The following is a 13,616-nucleotide window of genomic DNA, read 5'->3' on the forward strand; positions in this document are numbered from 1 at the left end:
AGGGGTGTGGGGGAGGGTAGTGAAGTCTTTCAGACCGGTAGTGTAGTGTAATGTCGTTGTAGGTGATCAGCCGATCTCTGGCACTGCCTAGGTCCTCGGTATCTGTTGCTCGGTCGACGTATGCTCGAGCAGCAGAATTGGCCGCTTCGTTACCGGGGTTGCCGGAATGGGCTGGTACCCAGACAAGGTCTATGGGTCGGGGTGTTTGAACGTTGGTAGTTAAGATTTTGTGAGAGGCAGCATGTAGCTGGCCTCGGGCGAAATTTTGTATGGCAGTTTTAGAATCGCTGAGGATAAGGGTGGCAGTGGAAGAGACTATCGCGATGGCTATAGCGGATTCTTCCGCTTCTACGGACGTTCGGGTAATGATAGAGGCTGATGTGATGTGTTCGAAGCGGCTGGATACTGCGCATATCGCATAAGCTGAGCGGTGTGGATATTCTGCGGCGTCCACGTAGACCGTGTCGGGTTCGTTCGCATGTGCTATGTGTAGAGCACGTGCTCTCGCTTTCCGTCTGGCCTGGTTATGAAGGGGATGCATGTTTTTCGGAAGTGGGTGGACAGTGAGGTGATCGCGGACTGTCTTTGGAACTGCATAAGTTTCTACTGGAGGGGCATCTAACGGTCTAAGTTGGAGAAAGGAAAGAATGTGGCGACCAGTTGGGGTAGTGGAGAGCCGTCCTAGTTGGGCGATGCGGTGGGCTTCCACCAGTTCGCTGAGGGTGTTATGAACTCCCATGCCTAAGAGTCTATAGGTTGGGGTGCGCTTAGGTAAGCCGAGAGCTGCCTTATAAGCGTGTCTGATGAGAGCATCCACCTTGTCGGTCTCTGTTTTTGTTAGATATAAATATGGAATCGAGTAAAGAATACGGCTTATAATAAATGCCTGTACTAAGCGTCTAAGGTCATGCTCGCGCATTCCACAGTGCTTGTTGGCTATACGTTTGATTAGGCGGGTGATCTGATGTGTTGTGTTAGTCAGTCTGGAGAGTGTATCCGTGTTAAGGCCGTTGTCTTGTACGAACATACCTAGTATTCGAAGTTTGTGAACTTGTGGTACTGGATGACCATCTATGGTGATGAGCATAGGGGGTTGGGGGTGTTTCCGCGGGCTTGGGTGGAGTATCAGGAGCTCGGATTTGGTGGAGGAACATGCAAGGCCTATTGAAGCTGCGCATCTTGACACCATGTCTGCCCCCTCCTGAAGAGTTTCTTCCATGCTACCTACATTCCCAGTGGTGGTCCACAGGGTGATATCATCTGCATATAGAGAATGGGAGAGGTTTGGGATCTGTGACAGCTTTTTAGCCATGGGGATGAGTGTGATGTTAAATAAAAAGGGGGAAAGGACTGATCCCTGCGGGGTGCCTCTATTACCGAGGGTAAAAGTGGGGGATTTTAGGGGACCGAACCGAATTTCTGCTGTGCGATCCCGGAGAAATGCTGAAATGTAGGCATGTGTTCGGTTTCCCACATTCAGAGTGGATAGTGCATCCAATATAGAGGAGTGATAGACATTGTCAAATGCCTTTTGCAAGTCTAGAGCCAGCAATGCTCTTGTGCGTTTGCAGTGTCGGGGATGGAGAATTTCTTCTGATATCTGTAGCATGACATTTTGGGTGCATAGGTGGCTGCGGAAACCCAGCATTGTGTGAGGAAAAAGGTCGCGGGTTTGCATGTGTGTATGTAGCCGATTCAAGACAACGTGTTCAAAAAGTTTACCAAGACATGAAGTTAGCGAAATGGGCCTAAGGTTTGAAAGAGCGAGCGGTTTGCCGGGTTTAGGTATAAAGGTAACCTGAGCGTGTGTCCACTCTGAGGGAAGCGTTCCCTCTTGCCAGTGTTTGTTAAAGAGTTCTGTTATTGCCTGGATGGAGTTTTCATCGAGGTTTCTAAGTGTTTTGTTCGTGACCTGATCGGCTCCTGGAGCAGACGTAGTGCGGAGTTGGAGCATGGCTGCTCTGACTTCATACTTTGTGATGTCTTCGTCTAGCTCATGGTTTTGGGTTCCAAGGTACTGTGGTAAGGTTGTCTTCGGTGTGGTTGTGAGGTATGTATCTTTTAAGGATTGAATAATGTTGTCGTTGTCCATGTCTATGCCATGGATAAGACGCGTCACATTTTTCTGCTGTACATTCTTGGCGTGATCGGGTTCAAGAAGGCATCGTAGCAACCGCCACGTGTCCTTAAGTCCTAGGTTTCCAGCAAGGCGGTCGCATACTTGACCCCATTGCTGGTGACTGAGCTGTGCCGCGTGCGTCTCCATTTCCCTTATGAGAGCGGAGATGCGGAGCTTCAGGGCACGATTGTGTTTGTTTTTAAGCCATCACTTCTGTAAGCTCGAGTGAGCTTCCCACATATGGAGTAATCGGCTGTCAATCACCTCCGAGGATTGTGTGCACGGCATTTCCGATGTGGCCATGTTCACGTCCTTGTTGAGGTTAGCCAGCCAATTTGTAAGGTGGTCTATCTGCTTCGGGGCCGCGGTACGAAGATCGCGAAAGCGATCCCAGTTGGTGATTTTGAGTTTCCTCTTTACAAGGGGGGTTATGGAGGATAGTGAGAAAGAGGTCTCAATTATATAGTGATCGCTACCAAGAGAGGTTTGCGTGTTTGTCCAATAGCATTGTGTTATGTTTTTCGTGAGTGTAAGATCGGGGGTGGTGTTGTTCTGTACACTGTTGCCGATGCGCGTGTACTGTTGTGTATCATTGACAAGGGTTATGCCCTCATTTTGGAGAAGTGTCCAGAGTCGGGCGCCTTTACTGCAAGTCGTTTTGTATCCCCATGTGATATGGCGGGCATTAAAGTCTCCTGCAACTATCAATGGTTGGTTAGCGCTGATTTGAAGGGCTTTTTTCATGGCCGCCATTAGAGGAGCAGTTTTTCCTTTCGGGGGGCTGTAGATATTCAGAATGAATAGACTCGTTCCTTTCCGCTCTTTGGGAAGCAGCTCTATAAAATGGAAGTCGATATCTGCAACGTCCATGTTATGATCAGTTGCTGTGTAGTTGCGGTGAACCAGCGTCGCCACTCTGTACTGAGTACAGTTTGTTGGTTTATGAGGAGTGTAATTGAGCAGTTTTACAGGGGAGTTTGTTTCCTGCAGTGCGATTACCACTGGTGTTTCATCGGCCGGAAGGGATTGAATGTAGAGCTGCAGATTACTACGCTTGGAACGAAAGCCTCTGCAGTTCCACTGCCACACCTTAATGTCCTGTCGACGTCCTGCCATCTTGGGGCTGAGATTCGGGTGGGATCATTTGAGATACTGTGGTAGAGAGTAGCTTTTCTAGAGCAGTTTGAATCTGGATCTGTTGCTGCTGCATCTGCTGCTCGAGCATCGCTATCCGCGCGTCTACTCCAGCTGCCCATGCGTTCGTGCTGGTGGTCATAGATTCAAATTTTTCCGCAAGCTTCTCTTCGAGTAAAGCTATGGAGGCGACCAGATCAGGCTTTTGGGAGTCGACCACTGTAGGAATGTCTTGGTGAGGTGCCTTCCGTTTGGCGGGTGTGTGAGTTTTAGTAGTAGATGCTGTGTTGTTGCATGTGGGAGGAGGAGGCGGAAGTGGGGTGGAACGACCTGGGAGGGGAGTTGAAGAACTTTCCATTCCCTCTGCGGGGGAGAGCCTGTGAATTAGCGTTTGCATTTGCTGAGTGAGCTTTGCAATATGATCATCGAGTTTTTTTATTTGATCATTCTGTTGCTGAATTTGCTTGCCCTGAGTTTCTAGCTTTTCTTTAAGTTGCTTATTTTCTCGGACAAGGGAGGAAGATCGTGGGCCCCAGCTCACCTTATTTTCCGGCGGAGGCTGGTCGGTCAGGGGCGGGAAAGATGGCGAGCGGTTCCTGGCGTTGGTGGAAGCGGCGGACGCGGCGGACCGGGAGCGGACGCGGTTAGTGGAATTCGTCCGGTGCTTGCTTCGGGATTGCCGGTTTGTTTGCTCGGCATCTGCACCAGCTGTCGAGCGTGTCAGTCTCTTGTTGCCCGGTCTGTTGAATCGCTCCGAGCAATCGCGGGAGCCCGTAAAATGGGGGCCGCCGCATAGAATGCACTGGGGTGGACACGTTGGAGGGTCGGTCGGTACATGGGTCTCCCCACATCGTTGGCATAAGTCCTTTTTGGGTGCCGTGCACACGTCGCTGCGATGTCCCGGACGACGGCAGTTGAAGCAGGCTTCTGCTTTGGCGATGAATGGGTGGCAGTGGTAGACCGCTCCATAGAAGCGCAGCTGTTTAGGTACTGATTTGGTATTTATGAAGGTGACCAGAATTGATTTGGTGTGGCCGAGTCGGCGTGCATCGGTGATGAGATAGGAGGGGCTTTGGTTGAACGTTTTTAGCTCTGTAAAAATTTCTTCAGATGTCTGGTCGTAGATAGCATTATAAATGATGCCTCGAATGGCGTTGTCCGGAGGAGCGATATACGTTTTCATTGGGTAGACTTGGTCGATTATCTTTATAGATTCTAGTTGTACATATCTGCGGGCACGGTCTTCGGCTGGCGTGCTGATAGTGAATGAATTGTGCCTGGGGTTGATTCGGATGGCGTCTTGTGTTCGCACTGCGTCTATCGGTAGCTGCAGAGCGCTGGTGACTAGAGACAGTATATAGCCCCCGTTGTGTTTACTTAGGTCGAGGCCTCCACCGGGGCGGAACGCGATTTTAAGGTCTCGTGTCGGGAGCTTGGGCAACGGTGGCGGACGCTTTAGAACGGTGGAAGACTTGCCTTGCGTGGGCTGCGTTGGTGTGGCTGTGCCGGCCGGGGGCTGATGAGTCGAGCTCGTGGGGGCTTGCTGGGCAGAGAGGACATCGGGGTGAGCCATACGTCGAGCCTCCATGGCTCGGTCCCATCTTGATGCAGTATCAGTAGTCCCATCTTCAGTGCGCACCATGCCGCTGTTGGTGGGCCGTGAAGTCGGGGGAGTGAAGGGTTAGGCCTAGGCCTAATGTGGCGGTGGCCGGCTCCCAGAGCAATCTCAAAGTTTATCCTCAAATTCGGGAAGACGGACCCGAAGAGAGGGTGGACAGGTGCTTAACACCTTCATGCGTCGATTGCGGCTATTCGAAACATGAACAGTCAAGAATTCCGCACTCACAGTGGAAAATTGGAGGAGCTGATGCGAACACCAAGCGTCCGTGTCAAGCTCCAAGCCCTGATTGCGCCAATGAGGGGGGCAGGAGGGCTCTTGGGCGGGCTATAGAGGTTGAGAACAAAAAGGGTGTGTGCATTTCGTGTGCGGGGTAGGAGTTCCAGCAAGAGACCATCCACGTCATCCACCTCAAGAGGGTGTTCGACCGCGGTAAAGTTGCGGTGCACCAACGACGCTACCCTGGATTGAGGCTGGGTGGAGGGCTCGTAAGTAGTATAGTCGCGGAGCTTAACCGTAACAAGCGTCTCCTGCAGCGCTATCACTGCCGGTATCTCGCTAGGGGATAGGATAGATAAGTGAAGTTGCAGATTATTCCGCTTTGTGCGGAAACCTCTGCAGTTCCACTGCCACACGCTAATTCTGTTGGGGTGTGCCGCCATGTTGGGTGCTATCAGTAATAGCTAAAGGGATGGGTAGTACAGTGCAACCTCTGGGGAGAAGCTCACAAACTTGGGTTTGGATTTGAGAAAACGAGGCCTCTTGAGCACTTTGACGCTTCTCAATAGCCTCTAGTCGTTTTGCGGCGTTCGTCATCCAGTTCTGGGTTTCGGCGCGGAAAGATTGTACCGAGCGTTCCAGGGACTGCATTGCCGTCATAAGGAGGGCAGTCTGGTCCGGCATTGATGGCTCGGAAGGAACTACCCCAGTGGCTATCTTGCGTTTTGCGGGAACGCCACGAGCAGGCGACGTAGCGCGCGAAGAGGACGCGGAGGGGGGAGAGTTTGAAGGAGTTTTGGAAATGGTGGGAGGTGCTTGGGTTTGCAATACTGCAGGGGACTGCACTCGCCTTAAAAGGAGTTGCAGCTGCCGTTTAAGCTCGGCAATTTCTTCAGACTGTGTTTTTAACTGAGCTTTAAGTTCCGCGTTCTCTCGCTCGAGCGGGGAAGACTGCGGCCTCCAGCTCACCTGTTTCGTGGATTCCTGGACTGTTTGGTCCGGGAGTGGCGGGAAGGACCTCGAGCGGCTTCTGCTGTGGCGATGGCGGGATCCCGTCTTCGAGCGGCTGCGCGACTTCGAAGACGATCGAAACCGGCTTCTTGATGGTCTAGATGACTTGAGAGTTGTCTCAGGAGGTCGAGCGTCCGAAAGCCTTATCGGCGGTGTGGATTTTTTGGAGGAGTTTCCTGAGCGTTCGAAGCGCACTTTGCAGCGTTTGGTCCCCGTGAAGTGGGCTTCACCGCATAAGATGCACCTGGGCGTGCAGTCCGGCGTTTGTTTGGGTGAATGGGCAACGCCGCAGCGGGAACACAGGTCAGTCTTCTCCTTGGGACAGACGTCGGCACGGTGTCCAGGCTTCCGACAGTTGAAGCAAGCTTCAACTTTTGCCTTGAATGGGTAGCAAGAATAAATAGTGCCGTAGAAGTTCAGTTGACGCGGTACCTCCGCGGTGTCGATGAACGTGACTAAAATTGACTTGGTCCTGCCGAGCTGCCGGGCGTCGGCGATGGTGAAGTACTTGCTCTGATTAAGGGCCACAAGGTCTTGGAAGATTTCATCTTGCGTCTGATTGTAGACGGCTTTGTAAATAATGCCTCTTACGGCGTTGTCGGGGGCCGCGACATAAGCTTTCAGGGGGTACATCTGGTCGTTGAGGCGAAGACCTTGCATGCGGACAAACTGTTTCATTCGAGCTTCAGAAGGTGTGCTCACCGTGAAAGAGTTGTTGTGCGGGTTGATGCGCAACTTGTCGTTGATTCTCGCTTCGTGGTAGTCGACTACTGCTTCAGCACAGATCAGAGGCAGAAGTGCACCTCCATTTATTAGGCGAAGATCCAAGCCCCCGCCCGGTCGGAAAACAACCTTGTAGTCCGATGTCGGCAACCGGGGAAGAGGAGCATGCCTCTTCAGCTTGAGAGTGGATGTCTTGCCTTTCGGCGCGGAAGCAAGGTTGTCCGAACTTGTCGAGGCTCCAACAGACGCGGACGCGCCGCTGTCCGAAGCTTGCTTCAGGTTGGGGTAGAGCTTGTTCCGGGCCCGCACCGCACGGGTCCAACGAGGATCGTTATGAAATTCTTCTGGTGAAATATCTTCTCCTTCTACACCAACTTCCATCTTGAAAGATGAAGCAGTAAAAGAGTTTGGGCGATGAGCAGCCGGCGGCGCTAGGCCTGACCGGCAAATGTATGAGCCCTTGGTGAGCTAGGCCTGACGAGACGCGCTCGGCACGAAGACGAAATCTTCAAAACATGAGCAAATATGGACGTAGATTGTCCGAAAATGTCTCAAACTGGCGCGGAGCACCTTCACTGACCGATTTGATGGCGATCAGGTCATTTCAGGTCGTAATTCAGCCACGTAAGTTGAAAACCACAGGAGCCGATGTGAAATACGTCCGCAGGCTCCGAACGCTGGCACCTTCCGTATAGACTTGCTCCTCTTGCGATGGCTGTGGCGAATCTGGAGCGGCGCCCGGCGATTCATCTGAAGTTACTGCATCAGCATCAGTCAGCCGCTTTTGTGCATATCGCTTCTCTCTGCGATCGTGCCGCGCAGAATCAGCATGCTTGGTTCCGTAGCCGAGGTTGAGAGACGGGGCCCAATCAGGATTTGTTTCGTAGAACAGTTTCGATGGTTCGCCTGCGGATACAAGTTTACAAGTTTTCCATGTTTCTGTAGAATGTCTTCGTTTTAAAGTCGGCGTACATGAGTAGAAATGAGGCATAGCATAGCTAGTCTTAACTAAAACAGCGTAAGGGGCAAAAAATTACACGGACACGCACAACTCTGAAAATGGACGCACTCGGAACTGGTGTCTGCGCGTTCGCTTTGCGTTGTTTTTAAAGAGATTGTAATGTAAGAGTTGACTCACCTGTTATGAAATGGATGCCGCATACTCGCACATTACAACCTTCGTGATTGAACTGAGTGCGTTTGATGCGCGCTAACCACAAGTTGCGACGCTTCTCGCTCAAGGTTCTGGTCTTCTCGCATTGGTTTTTTATGACTTTTGGTCATACAAAAGAACCTCATACTGGTCGGCTGTTTCTTTCTCCCCTTGACGTCGCTGCGATTAGAGCAGCCAACAATAGCGCAATTAACCATGCTTACACAAGAGAGTTCACAAACGCACGAAAAACAACGCGGGCTTACTCGAAAGCGACTGCGCGCACCACGGCTACAGTGTAATGGTGGGTCAACTGGGTCGCTAACATGGCCGACGCGTTCCCCCAGTGACGTATGATGACGTCAGTGCAAGCCATGTATATCAATACTCTTTCTAAAGGTAATATCAAAATACCTGCTCAGTTCCCCAAGCGCACGTAGCACTGAGCTTTATAGCAAAAGAAAACGGAGGGGGCAATCGGGTAGCTAACGTGTAGTATATGAAATGGAAAGTCACTAAATAAATTCCAGGTTCAATTGTATGTAGTCCTCACAGCATGGTTCACATGAACACTAGCCTAAAGAAATTGTTCGCTAAGCTGCTTGTGGAAGCTCTGTAACCATGGCTTCAATTTAATGTGATGTCCTGACAAGGACAGCTGCCCAGACAGCGGAGCTTCAATAAATCCGTGCTGTCGAATTTGTTTAAGCCCTTTCAGAGAAATAAAAACTGCGATATAGGTACCACTGAAAGGTCTAGAAAGCATGCTAAAACGTTGCAGCTTCGCTAATAATATTACCGCCTTTATCACATTGGAATTTAAGAAATGTACTGAATTATCGAAGATACAGTATCGAGTATATGTATGGGCAATCGTTTTTGGTGATAAAAATACAATTTTTCAAGGTATTGAGTATCGGTATCGAAGATACCTTTTTGATGTATCTCGACCAGCCCTGCCCTACGAGCTGGCACTGGTGGGTCAACGCCGCTTGCGACGGGGCCTAGCCTGCCACCGAAATTTTGCGTTGTTGTGGCTGCAGGAAGGAGGAAGGGAAAATGAATGGGCCTGCTACTGGCTCTGTTGCTGAGCCACCTCCGCTGCCTCGTGCGGACAAAACAGAGAAGGTAGAGAAGGAAGAAACGGAAGAGGGAGAGAAAGACTCGCCGCAAGAGCCGTCGTCTACCACCTAAGCGATGGAGGGTGCAATGACGGCTTACAACCGATAAAATTCGGTGGCTGGCTAGCCCCCGCCGCAAGCGGCGTTGACCTTCCGTCCCAGCCCCGTAGGGCCAGGAATAGCCACCATTCAACACCTCTCCTCCCCCCGCCGCAAGCGGCGTTGACCTACCAGTCCCAGCCCCGTAGGGCCAGGGACAGCCACCCTTCACCACCTCCGAAGCCCCCTCTCATGTCCGCACGAGGCAGCGGAGGTAGCTCAGCTACAGGGAGGGGAGGAGGTGGCGAAGGCGTGGCTGCTTCTGGTACTGATGGGGCTGGGACAGGTAGGTCACCGCCGCTAGCCTGCCACCGAATTTTCATCTGTTGTAGGCCGTCATTGCACCCGCCACCGCTTCGGTGGTGAACAACGGCTGTTCCGGCGAGCGTTTCTCTCCCTCTTCTTTTTCTTCTCTATTTTCTTTTCTGTCCGCACTAGGCATCGCAGGTGGCTCAGCTACAGAGCCAGTAACAGCTAGCCCGTGCATTTTCTTTTCCTTGTACCCCCACAATATGTTCGGCTTTCGCACTAAATTATCTACGCGAGACGTCCTCCTGCAAATAAAGGAAGAGGTTCTCAGCAACATTCTGTGTAACGGTGAAAACGTAATAATGGCCCTGGACGTAAAAGGGCCTTTTGACAACGTTAGCCACGCAGCCATACTGGAAGGGCTCGATAACCTGGACAGCGGCAGAGGAATACACAGCTACGTAAAAGCCTTCCTCTCCAACCGTACGGCAACGATGGGGCTGGGGAACCTGCGGAGCGACATATATTTCATACCGAAAACAAGGGAACACCGCAGCGCAGGGATCAGTCATCTCGTAATCTCGCCGGTACTCTTCAACGTAGCAATAATAGGCCTCGCAAGAAAATTGAAAAAAAAGGAAGGCATAAAACACGCCACATATGCCGACGATATTACCATCTGGACCAACCAGGGGTCGCTCAGCTAAAAAGAACGTCTTCAACTAGCAGCAACGTGTGTCGGAAAATACGAAAGAGGCCTTGCTGCTCAACGGAAAAGTCCGAGCTTCAGCGAGTCAGACAAGGAAAACGGACAGAAGAGAGCCTCAATCTCATCCTCGAAGGGCAAAAAGTACCGGAAAGGAAAAAGATTTGGATTCTGGGAATGTAAGTGCAAAACAACCAAAGATGCGCCTACACAATCGGTCTCCTCAAACAAGCAACCACGCAAGTTGCCAGGATGATTACCCGAGTGTCGCAAAGAAGAAGCGGTATGAGGGAGGGAGACACGATCAAGCTGGTTAAAAGCCTCGTGATCAGCCGAGTTATGTACGCCCTTCCGTATTACAACACCACAAAGAGTGAAAGGGAACAAGTCGATACTATCATAAGAAAAGCATACAAGACAGCTCATCATCTCCCAACCAACTTATCGACGAAGAAGCTGCTAGCCCTCTGAGTACATAATTCCTTCGAAGAACTCAAAGAAGCGCAACTGGAAACGCAAAAAACGAGGCTCCAGCAGACCACCATCGGCCGATCGCTACTCAAAATACTGGGATATCGGGAAGTTAGAGTTAGAACAGAGAACAGCAAGCATACCCGACAATTTCCGCAGCACCTTTGAGGTGAGAGAGAGATAGAGAAAACCTTTATTAGACGTAGGAATTCGGGCGCGCAGGCCCCTGGGTCCCCGCACGATCCCACTGAGATTCAAGTGTTTATGTCCCTGAGGATCATAACACATTGGCAGCCCGGCCGGTGGCGATGGTCTGCACGGCCGGGTCCTCTGAACGCAGCAGGGTCTCCCAGTACTCCCAGGTTTTCAGCTGCTCTAGGCTCCGCGGGGGAGGGTCCGCCGGGCAGAGGGAGAGGATGTGGATTGAAGGGGCAAAGGGTTCTGGGCGAAGGGTACAAGCAGGAGTGTGGAAGGAGGGATGCTAGTGGGAAAAGGTAAGGTGTGAAGGAAGAGTGTGTTTGCAGTCTGCGCCATAGTGCTGCGTGTTCATTGTCTAGGGAGGGGTGGGGTGGGAGGTAGAGCTGGCGCGAGGCTGTAGGCCTGCGTCAGCTCGCTGAACGAGTGCATGCGCTCCTTCGTAAATCCCGGATTAGAGGCCACCTGAGCTCTGTTTAAAGAACCTCAAGCTAAAAGGTTGGCAGCCTCGTCTCCGGGATTCCCGTAGTGCGCAGGCACCCATAAGCTCCACATGGCGGGACGGGGGTGCATCGGGCGAGTCCAGTATGCTAAAAGCAGGGACATGGACTCGGCCACGTGCAAAATTTAGAATTGCTGTTTTTAAATCAGTTAAAATGTACTGCATGGACTTCCGTGCGGGTTATGGCTAATGCAATGGCAGCCTCCTCTGCAGCTTCTGGGTGTCTGGGGGAGAGGTAATGTGATAAGAGGGGATGAGGAGGAATCCACCACGGTTGCGGTCGCTTCATCACCCGTGCATGCAGCGTCCACCCATACGGCGTCCGACTCACCGCCATAATATCGGTGGAGCGCCTTTGCACGGGCTCTGCGGCTGTCACCCGTTAATAATTAGGGGAGATTATTAACGATGCGCCCTTACCGGTGCACACACTCGCAGACACCCTTAGAGTGAGCGGGGATAGCTGTTCCGGTCGCTAAGGAGATGCCCTCGACCTGCGTGGCAAGCTCAGCCGGAATTCAGCTACCTAGTAGTGACAGAAGGGGGTGGCCGTTTGGTGCCCAGCTGTCGCCGGTTCAAACCAGAGTAAGGACCGGAGTCAGAATTAACAAACAAAACACAATTTATGCACAGCAAGAGACGATACAAAGGAATACACAAGATCACTTGAAACACAGAGACGAGAGGTTCACAGAATACAAACGCTAAGCATGCAACTACAGAATGGTTCAATAACACAGAGGCTTTCCAACAGATCAAACACGAGAGAGTTACATAAACAAACACCAAATTGTTCACCGGGCACTGTTGCAGTCCGACGCCTCAAGAGTCACGATGTGGCCGCCATACGAGACGAGCGCCGCTCCCTTGCAGGTCCGTGGGCTTGCCAGCAGCGGGTGATCCCCGGGAGTCCAGCCGAAGCACAGGCGAGCACGTCGCAAACACTGACTGACTGTCTGAATGAGTGACTGACTCAACAAGAGGCGCGGTCGCTTTAAATAGGGCGCGCCGCGTCTGTTTGTTAGCACGCGTCAAAGCTAGCGCGCACACACACTTAGCTTTGCTGGTTATAGCTCTCTCTTCGCCTCCCGTCGAGCCGCGCGTCGTCATTGGCTAGGTCCCATAGAAGATTCTGGAATTTTCTGGCGTCCGTCCACCGTCCTCCCCGGGCAATGGGAAAGAGGGTGACGGCAACGCGTACAAAGCTACGCGCTCTCCCGCGCGGGGAAGGAGGCTTTTCTCTCCATGCTTTTGCACGCGACGCCGCGCGGGCCTCGCGCCGTACCGGCTTGATGAAAATGTGCGCCGATTTCGTGACACTGCCCCTCCCTTAAAGAATATTGTCCCACAATATTCACAACAACCACGAACATCGCGCGCACATGCATGCTCTCACAAATATATGAGGCAAATGTCCACACATTGCACAAATTTCACAACTGCCATAACACATTACAAAATTCACACATCAATGCCATGATGTTCACAAACATAGCACCACACTGTCTTCAGATACACATAAGAATCAACAACACACCGCTTTTCAAATACGAAGCGGACAAACCTAAATTCCGAGCGTAATTCCAACCCGCGATCAGTGCGTGACACGCTTCTGTCCGCCAGGGATTCTGCCTTCGCTCTAGGCTCTCGCATTTGTTCCCCGATCGGGCTACTGAAAATTCCCTGAGGCATGGCTTATAGTCCCCTTGCAAATCACAAACCAATGTGTGCCGATGATTGCCCCTACAACCAGTAGCGCCGACGGATACATGGGAACCTGTGCCAACGCGCACAGACCAACAAAAAGAATCACGGTAGTAGTGCTCTTTCCTAGGCACCGGCATTCCTTCCACTGAAGGTGAAATATTCCAAGCAATGCCCCCATAAGTAGGAAAAGCACTTGGGCTACTTGCATCAACGACGGCCTAGGCATTCCTGACTTAATTTCCTGAGCCGTCCCTTTCTTTTCGGTTTCCTCCTGAGAGGCTTCCTTTTGTTTATTCTTGTCTCGAGGCTTTTCTTCCGGCTTCTCATGGCCTTGCTTTCCTCGCCTTGCCTTTTTCTTTTTAGATTCCTTGCAGCGCACAGGCGCGGGACTTTGATCAGGATCCTTGGGAAATGTTGCGCCCTTGATATTTCCCAACACCAAATCGTAGATAGGGCGTTCCATGCACAGGGCTGTCAGTTTTCCAGAATAGTATGGCGTCTGCACTTCCAATTTTGCCTCAGGTAGCAATTGAATTGAGCCGTCAATTAGCCTCACAGGGCATTTCTCATCAGTCAGATCATTCTCATG

Source organism: Amblyomma maculatum, chromosome 4 (assembly GCF_055883805.1).
Source record: "Amblyomma maculatum isolate TAMU_Amacu chromosome 4, ASM5588380v1, whole genome shotgun sequence".
Taxonomy (NCBI): Eukaryota; Metazoa; Arthropoda; class Arachnida; order Ixodida; family Ixodidae; genus Amblyomma; species Amblyomma maculatum.